General features: G+C 41.8%; 1 long non-coding RNA gene across 1 annotated transcript; it reads right to left on the bottom strand.

The window, feature by feature from the left end:
* Positions 1 to 9,129: 9,129 nt before the first annotated feature.
* On the bottom strand, positions 9,130 to 9,533 carry LOC125969862 (uncharacterized). The gene is made up of 3 exons (XR_007481772.2): positions 9,378 to 9,533; positions 9,240 to 9,295; positions 9,130 to 9,175 (listed from the first exon to the last, which is right to left on the bottom strand). It is a non-coding gene; the product is annotated as an uncharacterized lncRNA (long non-coding RNA).
* Between the last annotated feature and the right edge of the window lie 690 nt (positions 9,534 to 10,223).

The raw sequence follows: 10,223 nt of genomic DNA, 5'->3' as shown, positions 1-10,223 counted from the left end.
AGATGCGGCCAGGCAACGTTAGCCTCGGCGACTCGCGAGCATTCGCCCGCCTGCCGCGACGGCATCTTACGGAAATCGGCTTTCCTCTCTAAACCTAACTGACTGGCAGCAGTATGCAACAACATCCGCCTTATTTTTAGCAGCATTTTGGCGCTACTTTCGTCACATCATTTCTATTTGTTAACTTACGCGGAGAACTAAGTGTTTTTACACCGCCTCAATGTGAACTTGCGATTGGGTTTTCATCTCTTGTAGACGAGTTATTTAGTTAGATAGATCTAGGAATATACATATCATCGGCCCGCCCCAGACCGGCTACTTTTCAGTGTTTTTTCACATTTGGCATTCTCATCCCCGTTTGATAAGCTATGTGGTTGTCGATGTATGATGCAAAAAATGAACAGTTTTCATTAAAAGGAAAAACTCCAGAATTGATTGTGCCATTTTGATGTATTATATTCACATTGGTAGCCAACCAAGCAGGAATATTTTTTTAACAAAACTGTTGAAATTGAGTGATAAAATTAATGGTTTTGGGGTTGCTATACTGCCAAAATCCAGGAGCTTTGCCCCCCTGGGCCCCCTCCGGGGCGCTGCCCCTGGCCCCCTGCGGCCCCCTAATGGGGGCATACGGCCCCCAGACACTGGCTACTTTTCAGTGTTTTTTCACATTTTCCGTTCTCATCCCTGATACTAACAGTTATTCAAGTAAGTATAAAATAAATAACACGTTTATTTATTAACACGTTATTGGTTCTTGTCACAAGCCTAGTGTGTGCCGCAATATTACCGTATTTTCCAGACTACAAGTCGCTCTGGAGTACAGCTGTAAAAATGCATAATAAAGAAGAAGCAAAAACATGTCGCACCGGAGTACAAGTCGCATTTTTGGGAGTACAGACATGAATAGTGTCAAACGCACCTCTTGGATTAAGGTGCCCCCGGCTTCCCGGTAACGGGTTTGTTTTAGCCGGGTTCGGAGATCCGTCCGTAATCTAACCACCCGAGTTAAATTAACTCCACCGGAATCAATCTAATTTCTGTACGACGCCAATCCCTCTCAAGTCACCCGAAGCTCGTGCCGAGTAACTCAATTCGAGGCAGGACTTCGAAGTGACCGCATCGTATTGATGGCTCCCCGCTAATGTTTGAAGTTCTTATTCGTTACGGATATTTTTTAGATGTCTTTGTTAAGACCTCAGGGATTCGTTTGTATAGCGCACCCAAGCACTAGTTTTGCCGAAGTAAATGTTGATATGGGTCCGTTCCACTTGGTCGCTCATGCAGCGAGCCGACCAACTTTTTTATTCGAAAGAGAATCGAATTACTAAAAGTGTGACAATAATAGCATTTAAGAAGAAAATTAATGCACTTTATATGATTAATTCTAACTTTGTACACGTAGATCTAGCACTTAACCGTCGGAGTTCTTCACCCCTCTTAATTGCTTTAAAAAGAATAACAACTTTCTTAAACCGGATAAAAATGTCGTGCTCTATTTAGATTTGCCCAATAATTACTTTAGAAGGCAAGTCTATTTTTTGATCGTGTCCCGTTTAACTTTTTGACGCGGTCCGACAAATTTAGGAACTGGGCCGCGCCCGACGGACAATCGAAATACTTTTATCCTCCTCCAACTCCAATGATTTATTTTAACCGTCGTCGTTATTTTATTTAGAAGAAGTAAATTTCCAACAATTCACTTTTAACGAAATCCACTCCTCCCTTAAATATTTACGAAAGTTATTTAATTCTCCAACTTCCTCGGAGTTAATTTTTCCACGGCCCGTCAAAAAGCGGAAGCGGGCCTGAGCCTTCGGTTGCATATTCAGTACAAATCCGCGCACAACGAAGTAAGTAATATACAAAACACATTTATTGTAGAAACATGGAGTAGAATTACAAATCTCAATTACTCCAGAAACTTAACAATTTCACTCACTGATACCCGTGTTAATAAAATCATTCAATCCCAGAACAATTCGATTGCAAAACACAGCTCATAAAAAAGGGAAGAGGTAAATACCAGCTGCGTGCTATTTTTGGTGGAAGCAAAGTCGAGTGATCAGTTCGATCTTGCTTCTAAAATCCAAATTAGAGAAACAGGCTGGCCACGAGGAAGCCGGCGGCCCGATGACTATTCCCCCCTCTCGCTAAAATACATAAAACCGGTCATCCTCACCTAATTCTCATATAAAGTTGTCCAGTCCAATTTTTGTGAGTAAATCCAAGTTAATTTCAGTCCAGCGATCCTGCGTCTCACACAAAGATCTTTGGGACTTTGGAAAAAAAATCTTGAAACTCCTCCGGGCCTCTTCACGTATGAGCGCTCTTTTGGGGGAAAAAGCCCTGAAGCTGCTCCTGCAGGACCTTTTATAGACCTCTCCGTCCCCCCCTCCCCTTTCTTTTCTCCTGTACTTTCCCTATAGGGTAAGACTGCCCAGTTTTCCCACGCCTATAGAAGGGACTGGCCAGCTTTCTCACGCCTATAGAGGGAACTGGCCAGTTTTCCCACGCCCATCGAGGGAACTGGCCAGTTTCCCCACGCTTGGTTATCTGTGGCCTTCAGCAGCTGTTTCCGCCCTGACCACGCAGTACTTTCCACCAAATGCACAGCTAGTGGTAAAACCTTTCACTTCCCCTTTTCTTCTCTTTCTGTTACATGAAAATAACTTTTTAAAGTTACGCTTCAATTAACTGTGAAATAAAAATCCAAACCCTTGACCTACTTTTCTAAACAATTTATGTCACGCCACTATTCTCATAGTGACGGGTTTCTTGATCGAATTGACAAATAATATTGCTTAAAGCAGTTACAGAATACATTTTTAGCCAAGCAAAAAAAATAAAAAAATAAAAATCACATTTGTGCTTCTCCAAACAATTTATGTCACGCCCCTATTCTCATAGTGACGGGTCTCTTGATCGAATTGACAAATAATATTGCTTAAAGCGGTTACAGAATACATTTTTAGCCAAGCAAAAAAATGAAAAAAATAAAAATCACATTTGTGCTTCCATGCGTGACTCACACTCTGACACCGTGCTACTCTTTTATTTCTATTTTACCATGTTTAGCTTATTGGCTCCTCTTTTGGTCTCACGTTTTGGTCTGGCGCCATCTTTTGGACAAATTTGGAATTTCAGCTCTGCCAATTTATTCCTGTGAACAATCCATATTCTACCATTTGCACCATCTCTACCCCCATGTTACATGACAATAGGCATCCCCTGATCTTAAGCTCCCAAAAGGGCAAGGAAAAACTAAAAAAAAACCCTGCCAGGGGAAAATGAGAAACCTTGAGAAGGGACCACAGATGGAAGGATCCCCCTTTCAGGATCACCAGGTTTTGAATGAGAAAGGTCTCCTCTGCAAAACATGCAGTGAAGGCAAAGTGGCGGGCGAGTTTACGGAGGGAGAAATATGGAAGGAACGGAAGTTGGACTACCTCAAGCGTCACATTCAGCAGAAATGTCATTTGAAAGCTGTTGGAATTGTACAAAGACTCAAGATGGCACATTACTTTATTGCTTTATTGCGAGAGAGCGCAAAAGACAGACAGAAAAGGAACGAACTGTCACACAAAACAAAACCCGACCCCGAGCAAGTTAAAGTTCTCATTGACAATCCAGTCAAAACTCGGTTTTCGACCACAATCCGTTCCAGAAGGCGGTTCGAGAAGTGAATCGGTCGAATCCCGAATCAATTTTTCCCATTACAAATAATGGAAAAAAAATTAATCTGTTCCAAGACTAAAAAAACCCCGCCCTTTTTAAGCATTTTTTTTCATTTGCGCATTTTTGTCCGATCGCGCAACTCCAGCGCAACCATAGCGCGCCGCCGACCACGCAACTGCATCGCGCTGGTCGCAATATTGTGACAGAGCCGTCGCTGAAATCTATAAAATATTTGATGTAGTTTCCAAAATTTAAGTGGACCTCAGTGCACAGGGATCTTAATTTGGTCCGATCGCGCAATCGCAGCGCGCCGGGCGCTCACTGTCGCATTGCTTTAAGAGCGTCTTTGTGTTTTAGGATGGCTTTACTGCTCCCACTTGTTTTCTTTGGAGGCATGATTAGGGGTGAATACAATCCTCAAAGTAACTAAAATACAATAGCGAACGGAGTCAGTCGGCATCCAGGCCGCGCAGTCGGGTTTTCTCGGGTCCTTTCAGCTTATCTCGTGAGGTTCGACCTACGAATTTTGTTTGACAACCGAAGCAAAAAAAATCTCGAATTTTTTGTTCGAATTCCGATTTGTTCGAGAACCGGGACGTTCGAAAACGGAGGTTTGACTGTATTTATTTATTTAACCTGGTGTTGCATACAGTGGTCCACAGTGTGCACAGGGAGCTTGTGTTTGCACAGACACTTGAAAAATTAGAGCGAACACTGATGGTCATGTAAACAATGTTGGGTCTTCGTACAGTCCAACAGGAGAAAAACGAACTAAGCAAAAAGTAAAAACATACCAAGGATGCCAAGTTCCTCACTCAAAAGATCTGCAAGCCCACTCCGGTTGTGTTTTATCCCAGTATAGATAAAGAGGAGCATTACACAGCTAGGGATGAGGACGGACGGCGATGATGATCATTTTCTCGATTTCATTGTTTTCCCCAAATCAAAGGCTCGGCATTCCATTGCACATAATGTTACGACACATTCCCGAAGCTATTTGGCTGACATGAGGCGTAGAGCAGTGTTTCCCAACCTTTTTTCATTCACGGCACACCTTTTCATTGGAAAAAAATCTCGCGGCACACCGCCAACAAAAATCTGTTAAGCTCCTACATTAAAATCAGTTATATTACAACGAAAGACGTGAAGTCCTAATCCTATATATGTATGGAGAGTCGAATAACTTAATAGAAATAAATACTAAGTATTCTTTAACTTGTATTCCTTTTTTAAAATAAAAGTGACAGTTTTTTTTAAAAAGGTTTTAGACGGTGTAAGAAATAAACTATTTGAAGTGATTGTGATTAAAATAAAAGAATCAACGTGATATTGTTTACCGTTTTATACTAGGTCTATAAATATTGCAACAATAAGAAAAAAGTCACTTGCTGTTCTGACAGCAGCTCAGTGGCTATCATCACAGTCGAGGTGTCTCAACTTGACTGTTTATTTTATGTATGTGAAAAATAACCAATCCAGGTTCTCCGGATGAACTGTGTGCTCTGATTTCCATTGGACCACAAACGCACCACAACCGTCATAGTTGTCTGTCACTGTCAGCAAAAGCACACAGCATAAACTGAATATGTGCTGATGCAATACAATCAGACCGAGACAATATGAAATCTCAAGATTCTCCGATTCTCGATTAGCAAGTGGCTGACCAGGCCTTGCGCGAACTGACGAGTGGTTTGGCGATCCTGTTTACAATGCGCTCCGTAATTAATATTGGACAATCCCACGGCACAGCTGAACGTCTCTCACGGCACACCAGTGTGCCGCGGCACAGTGGTTGGGAAACACCGGCGTAGAGAATCAAAAGTTAATTTGAAGAGAAGCGTAAGCCTTTTTACATTGCGTGTTGACGAGTCCCAAGCAGATAAGTAACGCGCCACATTTCATGTTTAGAAACGGTAACGGCGTTATAACAATTACTAGATTAATTGAGATTATCCGGCACTGGAAAAGTATAATGGCGTTATAAACGTTGTTACCTCTCACGTCGTTAGTCCTAACACTTGTCTAAAACACGTTCAAACGTATTTGCGAGTACGCTCAAACTTGGACTTCCCATAATGCCTCATTGCATTGTGCATGCGTGAGTAAAAAGCTACTTTAAGCATTTTACATGCCATTACCGTAATTTCCGGTATATAAACCACACCGGTGTATAAGCCGCACCAGCTAAAATTCGGGGATATTTTAGTTTTTTTCTTACATAAGCCGCACCGGACTATAAGCCACACGTGCACATGAGTTTTTTACAAAGAAAGACAGTACACAGAAAGCCGTTTAAATGTTTGAATAACATGCTTTAATATGTCTTTCTAAACATTGCCTGTGACGCAGCAGTAGTACCGCAGCAACACGGAAGTGTGCACGCGAGTTATTAACAAAGAAATACTGGACACAGAAAGCTTTTTTAAAGTTTTAATAACATACCTTAACATTTCTTTCCAAACACTGCCTGTGATGCGGCAGTAATACCGCAGCAACACGGAAGTAACACAGCACTAATGGGGTTTGATTAAATCAAACATACCGGTAAAAGTCACTGAGACGCGGCGGTAACATAGCAGCAACACGATAGCACAGCACTCACAGGGCTGGTTAAAGTAAAAGTAAAAAAAAGAGCTTCATCGTCTTCATCTTCCTCCTGTGCACTGAAACCATCAAAGTCTTCCTCCTCAATTTCCGATTGGAATAGCGTTAGCTATCCTTCGCCACACACTTTCTCAGTATCTCTTTCATCATCGTTTTTATCCATTTCTTCTAGCATTTTCCATGATGAGGGTCTGTTCATGCTAATCTTATTCATGCACGAAGCGCTAAATTACATTAAACTAGCGAGCGACACGTATAGCTCCAGAGTAGACGGGACCACGAAATAAAGAAAAGGGTGCCGCAACACAATGTCATCAACATCGACTGCCTTTAGCTTAAAAGCGGCATCATATGCATTTCTTTTGTCCCCCATAATGACGGTTTGTGTATAAAAGCTTCCTTTCAGTAATGTCCGTCTGGATCGCGTTCTGCGTGATGCGCGGAATGTTGTAAACACAAACTAGCAAGTGTTCTTCGGCGCATTATCTCTTCTTCTTCTGTCTCGCTCTTGCTTCCTGCTAGAGCGCCCCCTGGAGGCCGGAGGCCGTAAAACTCCATAAGTACGCCGCACCGCCATTTAAGCCTCAGGGTTAAAAGTAACCTTCTGAATAAAATGCATTAAAAGTTCACATTCATTACAACTTGTTTTTGATGAGCAAAATATCATAAGAATTGAATTTAAATGCTGATTGATTAGGTTTTAATACAATGCAGATGGTCCAAACAGCGCCACTGTTTTGTGTAATCTCTGAGTCACATGGCAGAGTAAGAGAAAGGGTTCAGAACACAGGTGTCAAACTCAAGGCCCGGGGGCCAGATACGGCCCGCCACATCATTCTATGTGGCCCGCGAAGACAAATTGTGCATCAAATTCATGTGTCATTACTAGAATTGCAAATTGTCTTCACTTTTAATATCTTTTTAAAAAAATATTTGACCAGTTTTTACTCGTCTGATTTGAAAACGACTTATTTGTCAGTTTGTTTTGTAGCTTTTACTGTATATAATAGTGTTAAGAGTAAAAGTGATCAAGTCATCACAAAAATCACGAAAAAAATCTTATATAAGACGCACCTGACTATAAGCCGCAGGGTTCAAAATTTTGGAAAAAAGTCGCGGCTTGTACACCGGAAATTACGGTATGTGTTGGAAATGATATACTTTTTTATCATTGGATTCTATGTATCTACTTTTGTGTGCAAGATTCTCCGCAGTATGTGACCATCTAGCCTTGTGAAAATGACTTGGGGGCATATGGCCGGCTAATGACTGGAGTCATTAGCCGCGCTATACAATAAGCCCCATAGTTAGCTAGACATGTTCAGATCATGATTGTCATGGGATGGGTGAAGCAGATAGAGGTCTTATTTAAGTTGAAGTCATGAGTACGGCACAGGGATGTATTCCCAGGGCCACTAAGACTAGGTCTTTGTTAAGCTAATAGTCATGAGACGTCCATACTGCTCCGTCCATAAGAGTATCCCATTTGTTCTGTGGTAATGAGATAACTATGGAATGTACTTCCTGCCTGGGAACCTACCCGATCATGTACACTTGCCCCTTTGTTTCTCTCTCAATAAAAGGCACGGCTAAATTCGAGCAGAGCGCGGATCTCAGCCACACTTGTTGCGTGTGTTTGGGGTGCACCCTTCTGCGCAGAAGAAAACGCTAAGCCAAAAAGACCTACCGCCTCTGAGATTGATTTCAGATAAATGTTGTCAACCCAACAGTATGTACTACAATTAACCCAGTAAAACTTTTTATTTGGCAGCATGGTGGAGCACTGGTTAGCATGTTTGCCTTACAATGCAAAGGTTGTGGGTCCGATTTCGGCTACGGACTTTCTGAGTGGAGCTCGCATGTTCTCCCCATGCCTGCCTGGGTTTCCTCCTGGTATTCCAATGTTCTCCAATGTTGAATAGACGTGCATGGTAGGCCGACTGACGACTATAAATTGTCTGTAGGTTTGAGTGTTAATGGTTATTCGTCTATGTGTGTCCCGCGATTTGGTGACAACCAGTTCAGGGTGTCCATGACTACTGCCCAGAGTGCGAGGATGTGCTCCAGCAAAGTAGCACTACTCTGTGAGTAGGCATGTTCAGAGAGCAAGAGTGCGCTCCACTCCTATTAAAGGGTAACTCAACCCAACATTTTCTTTAAAATATGTTATATATGCCCACAGGAGCCGAAATACATCATTCTTATTAATATTGCGTCCTTGGAATGAGATAAGTAACAAAATTCACTCGTTCTTATCCATCACAGGGGGGCAACCATATTGCCACTCGCTGCCGACTAAAAATGACATCACAGTTGCCAGGTCTCAAGTCAAAAACAATCGCAGTTCAGCTTTAGAAAACTGGTGAGCAAAATAGCCACTCGTTCAGATGGTGAAAAACAGGTGGATTTTAACTGTTACGTTCATATTCAACAAGTGAAAAAAACATCCCTGCGTTTTAACTACTTGGGCAGCTGAGTCACGCCGAAAGTTACGTCATGCATCCTAAAAAACGGCCTTCGGAGAACGCACCCTGTGAATTTGGACACAGCTCCCGACTCCCAGCTGGCCTGGGAACTCCTTGGGATACATCGGGAAGAGCTAGAAGAAGTGGCTGGAGATAAGGAAGTCTGGGCTTTCTTGCTGAAAATGCTGCCTCTACGGCCCAACCTCCAGATAATCGGTAGATGATGTATGTACGGATGACAGGACAAAAATTCAGTATTTTTACTGGGATAATTATTCACTTTGTAATTGTAATCTAATGGACTTTAAAAAACAAACAAAACAAATGTGCTCTATGCGCTAAAAAAAATTAAAATAAAATAAAAACCAGGACCAATAAAGCATTTGGATTTTGTTACATTTTATTTTAAAGATATCACTCAGATGTTCCTATGGAGAGAAAAATGCACGTTATAACACAAGATGCGTGCTGATGACAAAAATGTCATCTTACTTGGCAACAACACCATCATTCTTTGCCAGCCTGAGGATGGAATCATCAGACTCCCCCTGTTTTGCATTTAGGAGAGAACACGCACATGTAAAAAACCACAAGCATTTGAACCATTGAACACAATCCAGGATGACTCACCATTCTGCGGATGGCGCCACAGATGGCATAGGTCTTGAACTGACCGTTGAAACGACCCGTGACCTTGTCCACCTGTAGCAGACATAGTTGAATGAATGACTTTATTTCATACATAGAAATACGTCCACATTACATATAATACAGAACGTACATAGAGCTTGAAAAAGGACAAACTATATACAGTGTCTGACAGAAGTTCTGTCGCTTGTCCATGTTGTAGAAACAATGGCTTATAACCTGACTTTGACTCACCCAAATGAGGTGTAATGTATGAAAATAAATTTGCTTCACTGCAGAAATATTGATCTTTTAATGAACACAGAAAGGTCAGAGTTTGGCAAAACAAGTTTTGTCGCCTTGTCATACAATACACCCAATCGTAGCAAAACCTTTGCAAGTTAGAAGGCAATATCAACATACTAAAATGTCAAGAAATATTAGCTACCTCTTCCCAATTGTTAGGGTTTTTCAGATTATCCTTATCGTATGATTATGTTGGAATGCAACCGGTAATAAATAACGTACCTTGTCTCATCCTACACAAGGTCGTAAAAGTTCCTCCTGATATGTTTTGGGCTTCCTATTCAGTCTACACCAGCCCCCACTCTTTCTCTTAATAAATATGTCCTTGCAGTTGGGAGGGTTTTCAGACTTCATTCCTGAGCGAGTGAACTCTCCACCTGCAGGTGTCTAAAAGAACTTGCTTGTCTCCCGTGTGGTTCTTGCAAAATAAGTGTGAGTGAGCAAATCTCTAACACCAATCATAAAAGGTGTTAGAGTTGTGCTCACTCTAACTTATTTTGCAAGAACCACACGCGAGACAAGCAAGTCCTTTTAGTTGAAGTC

Source organism: Syngnathus scovelli, unplaced genomic scaffold (genome assembly GCF_024217435.2).
Source record: "Syngnathus scovelli strain Florida unplaced genomic scaffold, RoL_Ssco_1.2 HiC_scaffold_519, whole genome shotgun sequence".
NCBI classification, from domain to species: domain Eukaryota; kingdom Metazoa; phylum Chordata; class Actinopteri; order Syngnathiformes; family Syngnathidae; genus Syngnathus; species Syngnathus scovelli.
The sequence above is the reverse complement of the archived record's forward strand: the minus strand, read 5'-3'. Positions and strand labels throughout refer to the sequence as shown.